Here is an 11815-nt window from a genome sequence, read left to right on the forward strand (position 1 = left end):
GTGACTTTAAATTTCAAAATGAATTTTGAAGCGTATTCTTAAAATATGATATCATTGCAAGTTGATTTTAATACAAAGGTTCAAGCTTGTTGTAGCATGTCCTGATTTCGTCTATAAAATATGTTGGGGTTAATTTTATTTAATGGCATGCTTATGTGGTTTATAGTTGTAAGAATCATAATAATTTTTGGTTTAATTGTGTTGAATATCTTGCAAGTTTGGTTGGACTAAGTTGATTGTATTTATTTCTCTTCGTGTGGAGTATCACGTGAGATGATTTATTCACGTAGTCAAGGTTGACTTACCTTGATGTATGATTCGTGGATCGAAATCTCTGGGTTTCGATATCGAGAAAGATGAGGGAAATATTCCCTTGATTTGGCTGATGATTTCTGATTATCCTAAAACGGATATTGGAAACTCTGAACCGAGAAGATAGACCGGTGTATTAATACATTGGTGTTTCCATCAAATCTGAGGATGCGATGCAAGAGCTGGCGGCAAGAAACTTTAGGAACGTATTTTGATGTGCTATTTTCTTTGGTTATGTTCAGTCTGGAATGAGGTTAGTTAGATACTTTTTATAGTAGAGTTGTAATGAAGTTATTAGGAGGAGTTGTTGTATAGCATCGAATATTGCTAGGTTGCAAGTAAGGAATTAAAGAAATATTTTTAGGTTATCGAGTGCACATCTCATAGAGTGTAAAGTCTAACAAATATTTTATTGAGAAGTTGATTTCAAAGGTTGAATTGTTAAAATATTTGAAATATTTTCAACACGTAATTGTGCACAAACATATCATGAACATGCATTTTGAATGTCACGAATAGGATTGCATTGAGCACCGAGTATGTTCACTAAATAAAAGACAAATTAATAATTGATACATGCATAACAGTACATGCATCACGTGCATAGAAATGATTAGGGTTGGATGCAACTCTTTGGGGATGAGAGGTGTCATCACCCTGGCGCACAATTATGTAAAATGGATTTTATCGATAAAGTGTTTTGAGAAAGATGTTTTAAAACGAACTCGCGAGTCACATTGTGATATATTTATTTATAAAGTTGTTGGATTTCAAATGATTTTGAAACTTTTACCGAAAGATAGCTAGACAAATACTTTGTGATGATGGTGATGGTTATCAGACGTTTACGTTGTGGGTGATTGGTCAATAGAATCAGAATCTTGTGTTTATGAGTAAGAATGATTTTGAGGTTGCGCTCGAGATATAGTTGTGCCAAGTGCGGTTTATGGTTATATTCAGATTAGGGAGTGTTCATGATAATTTCTGATTTGTGATTTAAGGATTTGTGGATTAAGGATGTTGGTTATGCTCATGTGTGTGTATAAACTACGTTGTTAAAAGAAACTTTATCTTTCCAGATTTGAAATTGTCCAAAGTATTTTGGTGTATTGATATAAAGGTATGTTTATAAACAAGAGATTTACATTGCTGATTTTACCTTTCTGAGGAAAGGGAGAAATTTTGTCAAAATTGATTCAAAAGGGATAATAAAATTTCCGCTTGAGCGATTTCTTCAAATTGTGTTTTTGTTTGAGAGGATTTAGAAGCGACTTAAAATTTTGGGATGTTTGAAACATTATTGTGTATTTTGAATACGGAGGATTTTGCCACATTTGGCTTTTAAAGTATAAACTATTTAAAAGTGTTTTAACAAGTTTGATTTTAAGAAAACATAAATTTTAACAGTTGAACTGTTTTATTAATTTGCAAATGTATTAAAAGAAAGGGAAAAAAAATTCAGATTCAAATGTGGAGGTTTTGAAAATTTTCAAGGGTTTGCAAAACTAATGGTTTGTATTAAAAGATTTTATACCCCCTGGGGTTGGTTATTAGCATAACTAACAATCCGATCGTAGTAAACTGTTCGTAGTGATCTCTCGTTGTATACGAGGTTATAGTCAATTGATTGAATAATTTTGAAAATTTGAGTTTGATTTGGATATATGAGATGATTTGAGAATCAGGAATCACGGTTAATAGGTTTCGACAACCATGATTGGTTGATCAATTTTGTTAATGGATGGTATTATTGTAATGTTTGTATATCGTTTTGATCATTGTGAGAGACAAAAAGATTTGTTTAAGTTGTGAGATGCATTCAAGGTTCAGTTTAGTTGGGGCATAATGTTTCTAAATGATTGAAGGAATCATTGTAATTGAGATTTTTTATTACCAATCTGGATATTCAATTTTTATGAGTTAAGTTCACGTTTTCTGGGAAAAATGGTATGCGTCTTGGTGTTTTATGATTCACAAGTTAATGGTATTATCAAGTTGGTATTAATCGTTAGAATTGGATGATTACTATAGTGTTTGTTGTGGAACCGAAATATTATCTGAAGTTTATTGGGTTTTGTTATTGATTATTTTGCTATCGATATATTATAAGTGGAAGTAATTAAGTGTTGTAGAACGCAAGAATTTATCAGCTTGTGTTTTTCAGTATTCCTATTTTGATGATAGGATTTGGAGTTGTAAGAAATGTAGTCGAGCTTAGTGCTTGATCTTGTATTTTATATTGAGGATTTTATAATAGATGAGTTTCGAGCTGGTTTTGGAAGCCACTCTGGTATAGAATAATTGTGACTCTCAGTTGAACAATTGTTGTTATTTCTCGTTGTGTTGAACGAGCATTAGTTGGAGCACCAAATTGTTAGGTGCAGAATTTGGTGCATATGTGTGTTGTGATCTCTTATATTGCGAATCAGTGTCAATTTTAAGATTCGAGATTTCGTTCTTAATTATCCTTAGTATTTCAGTCGAATTTTATGCGGGAGAGTTTGTTTTTTCTCCTTTGATTTCACCTATGAGGGATGTTATCATTTTATGTTAAGAGAAAGTTAGCATTGAGATTATTGTTACCATTTAAGTTTGAAAGTTAGCATTGAGATTATTGTTACCATTTAAGTTTGTTGATTTATATGAGTGGTGGTTTTGAGTTATCATTCGAGGAGCAACCTGTTAAGTTTGTGGTTACACAAATGCGTAAGTTGATGAATAACGGAATTCCTATGATTACAGTTTCGGTTGTTTACTTGGTTGAGGAATGTTCTTAAGAGACAGAGTTTGTTAAGCAAATTTTTTATTTTGCTTTCCTTGATTTCTTTGGATATCATGATTATGTGTTCTTACGTTGGTCATGTAAGTTCTGTTTGGCTTGCTATTTAGTTTTATGTTATGTTTAACTTCAGTTGTTTTTGTTTTAAATTCGAGGACAATTTTTTTTTAGTTGGGGAGAATGTAATACCCCGTGTTTTCAAACTTGATTTGTCAGTTCGGTTATCCGTTAGAAATTAGTTATTTTCTTGAATTCTTTGTTCTTTTGTATTTCAGCATGTTCTTGTTATGTTTCCGACTTGATTATGGATTGTTATACGTTAGAAGTAACACTTATGATACCTTGATAGTGTCTTTTTGAGTGTCTCATATGTATCCCATGAGCCCTTATGTGTTCGATGTTCATTCAATTTATTTTTGGGTATTAATCAAAACAGCATTCACTTATTTTCCAAAACTGTCATGTATCAGTAAAACGTTGATATCTCACAATTGAACGGTCGGATCGGGCTCATCTTTGGATATGTTGTTCCTAAGAGGATTTACTAAAATCTTGTCGGTTGGATCGTTATTTGGAGGTCCCTAACTCTAAATATACCTATTAAACCGTGGGCTTTAATCGAAGCCCATGTAAAGCCCACAATAGTCTATAAATAGACCCTCTAACTAATGTGATCAGCCCCTTTTCAAATCCTAAAACCTAAAAACGATCTATTACACATATAGACCTATATTTCTTCATTCCAAAACGTTCGGGTTCATTTCATTACGCTAAGTGTGTGATTTTATGTTCCTCTCGCAAGATTTAATTGTGTTCTTCGTCGCGTTCATCGTTGGTGTGTTGGTGGCTTCACTTAGTTTTGGTCCAGACCTTTATTCTTGATCTATTTTCATCATACATCAGTTCATACATCAATCTTAGGTATCTTATCCATTTCCTTTTGATTTATGATTCACTTGTTACGTTTGATGCGTAGAATCATGTGATTTAGGGTTGTAAATGTTTGGATTTAATTGATTGTTGGTTGGTGTTGTATAATCTGAGTATATTAAGTATTATAAAGTTATTCATGAATATAATCTGATCCTAATTGAATTAAGAACAATTTGGTGTAATTAATCAACGATTTGCCGAAATCTAGACTTGTACAAATTAAATTCGATTAACGATTTGTTCAAGTATTGAATCTGAGTTATTTGAGTTGTTGGGTGTTTTTATATCAATAGCTACTGATCTAAAGATTTTTGATTGAAAATAATAATTAAAATGGAATTGGTTTGTAAAATCTCCACGGTTTGCGAAAATGGCAATTTTAAGGAAGTTGAACGCTATGAATACAAAACGGGTTTGAAATGCTTTACCTACTGATCTAATATGTTCTAAGTGGTGTTTTAAAGGTTTTAGATTAGTAGTAACTTGATTTGATTCAGAGAATTCTTATTTGCTTCAGTTGGCTTGTTTAGGCAATTTTTGACAATATTGTCAATATTATTGTTTAAGTGTTTTTAGCTTGTTTTAAAACTGATCTTAAGTTGTTTTGTATGTACTTATGAGATATACTACTGATCTAAATGAATTTTCTAGTTAGTATCTTATTTGTTTTGGTACGTGTTGGCGTATTTTGTAAACTAGCTAGTTTTACGCTAAAAAGCTATGTTTTCGGATTCTTTGATTTGTGGTGACTTAGGATCTGATTTGAATTTATATTATATGTTAAGGAAAGTTCATAATCTGATCTAAGGTGTTTTGGTTTGACTTTCACGATTGGTCTTGTCTTGAGCTAGGTGGTATGAATGCTTAATTTGCTTAATTTATGAAAGGTTTGCTTGATTGATACCAAATGTTTTGATATGACATGTCTTATATCAAATATGATTATTAAGCATGCTAGGGCTGTTGTATATTGACTTTTGACTTATTTGGTTGTGTTTATCCTTTGAGGACTTTTATTAAACACTTTATAATCATGATGTTGTACTTGGATTTTAATGTTTGATTTGAGTTCCCTTGTTTTATAAATTTAGACTTTGGTATATTTAAATGATTCCGGAATTTAAACGAATTGTTTTACTTTGGTTGGATGTTTGGGTTTGGGTTAGAATTGGGTCGCCCAATTTGTGAGTATAGGCTTGGCAGTTGTGATAACTCGGCTAGCTCACCACTTTGGTTTAAACTTAGTTTTATGATTTTAACTAAGTTATTGAAATGATTTCTGGATTATGTTTTCAAAGTGGGAACTCAATTTGACTTAAATATCGTATGACTTCGGTTATGTTCAGTATGTATGATTACTCTACTTTGGTTTATGCTTTGGCTATAGATTAAGTAAGTGTGTTTGCTTTGTCTTTGCTTGTTGATGTTTGTGCTAGTTATATGTGTTGTCTAGTACTCTTTAGAGTTAAGACATGTTTTAATTCTGATTTATATTGTCTAGACTCGTCGACTGTTCGTGCTTCGGAGACGAATAAGGATTAGTTGCTTGCCAGGTTATCATGTGGATTAGCAAGCAGTGAGTTTCTACTTACAATTTACCGCTTTATTAAGTAAATTGTTATTTTAATATATAAACATATACTGTATGTATGTTTCGAACTGTTTTTCCATTATGGCTTTTAGTTGGAACATGCTACCTAATAGGCATCATTAGGACTGCGTGCGCACCGGTATTGATCTAGATAAGGTATGTGATATGTGGTGGTAACTTGGTGTGAGCATAGCTCTCGGGACCAGTAGAGTAACTCGGTGTAGCTCAGCTCTCGGGACTCTGGTTATGGATTAAGAATGGTCGGTGGTAACTCGGTGTAGCTCAGCTCTCGGGACCAGGCCCAATCGGATTATGGTTATATTCAGTAGTGTGGATTAGGGTTCCAACTATTATACGTAATGTAGTTATTAAATGTTTTAAACGGTTTTAAAAGGTTTTCCACTTGATAAATGTAAATAGTGGTATGAACTCATCTCAGTATATCTGACCCCGTTGTTTTCCCATTTTTTCCAGGGTTATAAATGAGCAAGTCAGCTGCTCTCTGATTCTTTATTTCCTCGGAGGTTTTACTTTATTTAATAAAGTTTATTCAATTGATTTTATTCTTACATCGCGGTAGTAATTAGAAGTCTTATATGTCTAATATTTGTTATAAACTTATTTAATGATTATCGTTGTATTGGCATTCTTTAATTAACTTGGGTTAATATGTACTTTTTTCATGTTTAAGACTCAGAGTTGACTGAGCACTTTCAAGAAATGTTGAATATTATAAACTGCTAGAATTAGGCTGAAGTCTCGGTTTCCCCTAAGCATTGGTTTTCTTGTAGGTTTATCTAATTGTTGTTTATGTGCAAGGCTAGCTACGGATTTTGGTACAACCATACCCATACCCTAGCGCCGGTCGCGATTCATGAAAATGGGTCGTGACATTAATAAATATTTTTAATTCAGATAATGTAAAAATTTACATATGGTTTAGAGTAAAAGAATTTAAATAAAATAATAAATGACTTAAATGTTTTTAATTTCTCAACACCGTACGAAATAATTCAAAAAGTTAAAGAAATATAAAATTATAATATTGGCAAATAGATATGTTCGAATTCAAAGAAATTATATAATTCTCTTGGTATATAAAATAGAAAATTAGATATTTAACCTAATTCCACAAAATTTAGTATGTAATTATAAATAATTACTTATGTCATTACAACGCAGAGATTTTATTACTGGTATACCGTATAAAGATTATTCAAACTGTAAATTTTGAGATTTATGGATAGTAAAAATTAAAAAACATTCATACTTCTTTTTTTAATTTAATAAAACATAAATCGACTATGCTAGTTGTTGCTTTAATAACATAACTAATACCTTATTTATTTTACTTATTCACAATTTAATTGTGCAATGAATTTATATTTTTAAATATACGTCCATTATATACACATTGACATATATTTTATATTTAAAAAACAATTAAATTATGTATTTGTCTTCTAATATTCCTGCTTGTAAAATGTGAGCATCATTTTTTAGATTTTTGTATAAAACGTTTGATAAAAAAAAATGGAATTTCATAGTGCTATAATACAAAGTAATTGATATTATCCTATGTATTCCATAACAAATAATAGAAATTAAAATGTTTTTATTATATTTTATTTTTAATATTACAAAGTGATTATTCCACTTTTCATTATTCGATGCGTAGCATAAGTAGTGCATCGTTTGGACATTGAGAACATAATTGACGAGATTACACGTGCTAGATTTTTATCAGTTTGGAATTGCCTTCGGAATAGGAAAACAACCAATGTATACTTCTTGTGATTTAGCCAAATAGTATTGCAGACGTGCTTCAAAGTTCGGTCCATGAGCGATATAACTCACCATTTCGTCATGACAAGATTTCCCTAGTGTAGAAACGAGTTCAACACAACATTCATGAGGAAGTGTGCCATTCAAGAACACCGATTTAAATATCTCATTTCCACACTTTTTTGTTGCATGACTGGCGCATACATCTAAGAAGTTGAACAATTCTGGGCGTGGCTCTTGCGCAGAAGTTGGTGCTCCTAAATCTAGTGCACAAGTAAACAGTGACATGCTAAGAAAAATAGCAACTGCTATAAGAAGGTTGTTAACTCCCGCCATTTGTTTTTGATAAAATAATATTTACTCAAGTATGGAATGAAGATATCTTTTATGGAGCAATTCTAGTGTTGCACATCAAACTATTTATATATACATGTATTTGTAACTCCTATAAAATATATAATTAAATATGTGCAGCTTCGTTAGTAATTAAAATTTCGTAATGTGTTTCTAAAAACAAACACTTCTATAGGGTAAAATTAAAATATTTGTGCTAATTCATTACGTTACTTATATTTTAAATAGCTACAAAACTTACTTATTTAACATTTATAATAAAGTTTGCCATTTAAAATTGTAGCAGCAATGAGCCTTATATATTTATCAATTCAATTCTTTTATAATAGTTTTAAATGAATATATATGTTTATAAAATAAATAGGGTATACAATTATGAATAAGACGCAATTGGATGTGTAATCAACATATATTACATGGATTGATAACCTTTAATGAGGATTTAATGACATCATTTAGTGGATTAATCTTAAGATTTAGAACTCGTTTTGGATGGTATAGAACAATACTAGTCCAAATATTATAAATATTCAAGTCCACTACAACTGTTTAATAAAAAAATTAAAAGAATTATAAATGTGCAAATTGTGAATGTAAGTCTACTAAAATATGTTTCTATCATATACATATTAGAACACGTGAATGTAGGACTATAACATTATACTAAAAATTAAATTTTTTAATTTTTAATGGATAACACTTATATAAAATTAAAAAATGTCTTAGAATTAATTCTAGTGTTTGTACAAAACAATAATTCTTTTGTATTACGTAAGTGTAAGGCTTGAGGTAAGTACAAGAAATCTAAAACAATATCTTAATATCAAATTTTGGATAAGGAATCTACCACTATTGTTTCCTAAAATTGATTAAAAGTCACACCTTTATTATTTACTCAGAAATTATTTAGAATTTTGTTCGCCCTTCTCAAAGAATTAAATATTTTAACATGCAAATTTATTGCATATAGATTATCTATTAATGTCACGACCCATTTTCATGAATCGTAACCAGTGCTAGGGTATTGGTATGGTTGTACCAAAACCCGTAGCTAGCCTTACAGATAACCAACTTAACACATTTAAAGTAATGTACCTGCATAACCACATGCTCGGGGGCAACCGAGACTTCAGCCTAGTCTAGCAGTACATATAAACAACATATATTTAAGGTACGCTTATCTCAAAATAATTTCAAACAGCATGGCAGTATATAAAATACCATAAACACTGTAATCATGCCAAAGCTGATAAAATAATAGTTGCACCAATCCAACAAACAAAAATCTAAAATATAAACGTAAGACTATGACATGAATAATCTGATACTACTACTGCGGTTTAAGAGTTTAAAACAGTTCGACTCTTTTATTCTGAAAATAAAATAAAGAACCTCCGAGAATGAAGAAACGGAGATCAACCAATGCTCAAATCATAAACCTGGAAAAATTGGGAAAACAACGGGGTCAGATTTACTGAGTAGAGTTTATATAACCATTTACATTTATTAAGTGAAAAACCTTTAAAACGTTTAATAAATCATTTGTTCATTATGGATTATCAATGAAACCCTAAACCACAATTCTAAATCCATTGTCGTGTCGGTGAGACGTATCTCAATAACCGATCCCCGACTATCACTTAATGAACTAGTGAGCCCAGGAGACGTATCTTCTACCGGTGCCCTCACTAAGGTGAGACGCATCTCAAACCTACCTCGATACTATAATAATCATTACCGTTGCGCACGCAGTCCTGATGATGCCCATCGAGTAGCACGTTCCAAATCAAATCCACAATGCCGAAAAACAGTTCGAAAGCTGTTTATACATATATATATATACACAATATAATATTTGCTTAATAAATAGGTAAATAGAGATATAAACTCACTGCTTGCTATTCCACGTGAACCTGGCAAGCAACCTAACTCTGGTTCGCTGCTGAAGTACGAACAGTTGACGAGTCTAGACAAGGTATAAAATCATTATTAAAAACAGATCCTAACTCTAGAGAGTACTAGACACTGCATAGGATTAGCACAAACAACAAGTCAGGTAAATCATGCAGATTATAATGCCACAACAAATCAAGTCTATTGAGTTCCTGCTTTAATATCCATTTCAGAAATATTATTTAATATTACTTAAATAATAAATTAATTTAAATTCCAAATTGTGTGTTAGCCGAGTTACTGATAACTACCATGCTACCTCACATGTCGGGTGACCCAAGTCAAACCCGACCCAAAATATTTTATCAAAATTATAAACCATAATTTAAAATTCTCAAATTTAACAATTTGATAAAATAATAAATCAATATTTAAAACGGAACTCAATAACTTAAAACTCAAGTAACCAATAGTTACTAACAATTTACTTAATTAAAGTAACTTAAGAAAATTGTTTAAAAACTTAAAACGTCAAATTGACACTTCTAGTCAATAAATTTCAAAATTCAATAATTACCCGAGTAACTATAAATACAAAATCGCTTTTAAATTATAATTACTAAATCAATTTAGATTTTAATAAGATAAACATCAATTTTATATTTTAGATGAAGTCAACAACTAATGATTAAAAATCAAAACGATAAACGAAAGTCCGGATTCAAATCGATAATTAACAAATTAAAACCTTTATTAAATAATGAATAACCCAATTATTGTTAAGTAAGATAATGCCCAATCAAATTTAAGAACAATTTTTCCGCCCATTTAATATTCCATTAACATATGAAACTAGAGTAAAACCCTCGCTTTCGCTTCGGAATTGACAAAGTTAAAATTTAAATATAAATTTCATAATTTAAGTTTGATAATTTTGAGTTATTTAAATAATAGTAATAATTTAGAAAAAAAATTAGTTATTTTCATATAAAAATTGAATACATGCGTAATTTGTATTTGATATTAATATTTAAGCTGATATGATGATATAAATATAAATAATATTAAATGCAACTGATAAATCTTTTTAAAATGGATATTTTTTTAGTTAAAAGTATTTTTTTTGTCAATAAACTTAAAAGATTATTTAATAGCAACAAACTTATTGTCCAAGTTTTGCAATAAACTTATTATCCAAGTTTACAAATAATATTGATATTTACTGTTATTATTAATTCATGTTATGATAAATTGGAATCCAATCCTAAAACAGGTGTAAAAGTTCATTAATAAACTTATTAAAATTACATATTTATTAAAATTATTTTAAATTAAAATTTAATTTTAAACTTAGACACCAAGTGTACAATGAATTTGGTTTTTTTTTTTTTTGGTCAATCAACCAAAAGCAGCATTATATTGCTTAAAGAGACCAGGAATACAAACCCCAAAGGGCTACACAGCAACTCAAAGGGAGCTACATAAACACTCTGGTCTGCAAGCAACTAATGCCCTGCAAACACAAAGCTTTCTAAACTAAGCAACACAGCTTTAATTGAGCTTTGCTCTTACATCAAAAATAATCCTGGACACAACTAGATCAGTATTCTGCACTTTGCTGTTAAAAACAGCATCATTCCTTGCTTTCCATAAGTGGTAAACTGCTGCATTAAACCAGAGTCTTCTTGCTTTGGCTCTCACAGATCTTCCTCTAGCTCTTTTTGAGAGATAGCTTATTTCCCTTCTCCAACTTAGCTTTTGTCTGAGCTCTCCCGAAATACTAAGGATTATGTTCCATACATTTGCAGAAAAACTACAATCAAAGAAGAGATGACTAACAGATTCAGTTTGAGAATTGCACAGCTGACAAGTACTGGACTGAACTACTCCCCAATTTCTCAACTTGTCCTTTGTATTTAATCTCCCTCTAAGAGCCACCCAAGTGATAAACGAGTGCCTAGGAATTAATCCAGGATACCAGATAATAGCATGCCAAGGAACTCTCATCTGCACAGGGCTAAGGCTTCTCCAGGCACTACTCACTGAGAACTTGCCACTTCGCTTGCCATTCCACTTAACCATATCTGGCTCCTGGTTCCTAACTTTAAAGTTGCTAATCACATAGTTCCATGCAATTTGGGTTTGCTCATCCATTGGATCAGGAAGCA

The 11815-nt window shown here is 30.9% G+C and overlaps 1 long non-coding RNA gene across 1 annotated transcript; it reads left to right on the forward strand.

Annotated features, from left to right (window-relative positions):
* Window positions 1-3789: 3789 nt before the first annotated feature.
* LOC126661147 (uncharacterized) lies at window positions 3790-6371 on the forward strand. The gene is made up of 3 exons (XR_007635520.1): window positions 3790-4012; window positions 5526-5600; window positions 6090-6371. It is a non-coding gene; the product is annotated as an uncharacterized LOC126661147 (long non-coding RNA).
* The last annotated feature ends 5444 nt before the right edge of the window (window positions 6372-11815 follow it).

Source organism: Mercurialis annua, linkage group LG8, assembly GCF_937616625.2.
Source record: "Mercurialis annua linkage group LG8, ddMerAnnu1.2, whole genome shotgun sequence".
NCBI lineage: Eukaryota > Viridiplantae > Streptophyta > Magnoliopsida > Malpighiales > Euphorbiaceae > Mercurialis > Mercurialis annua.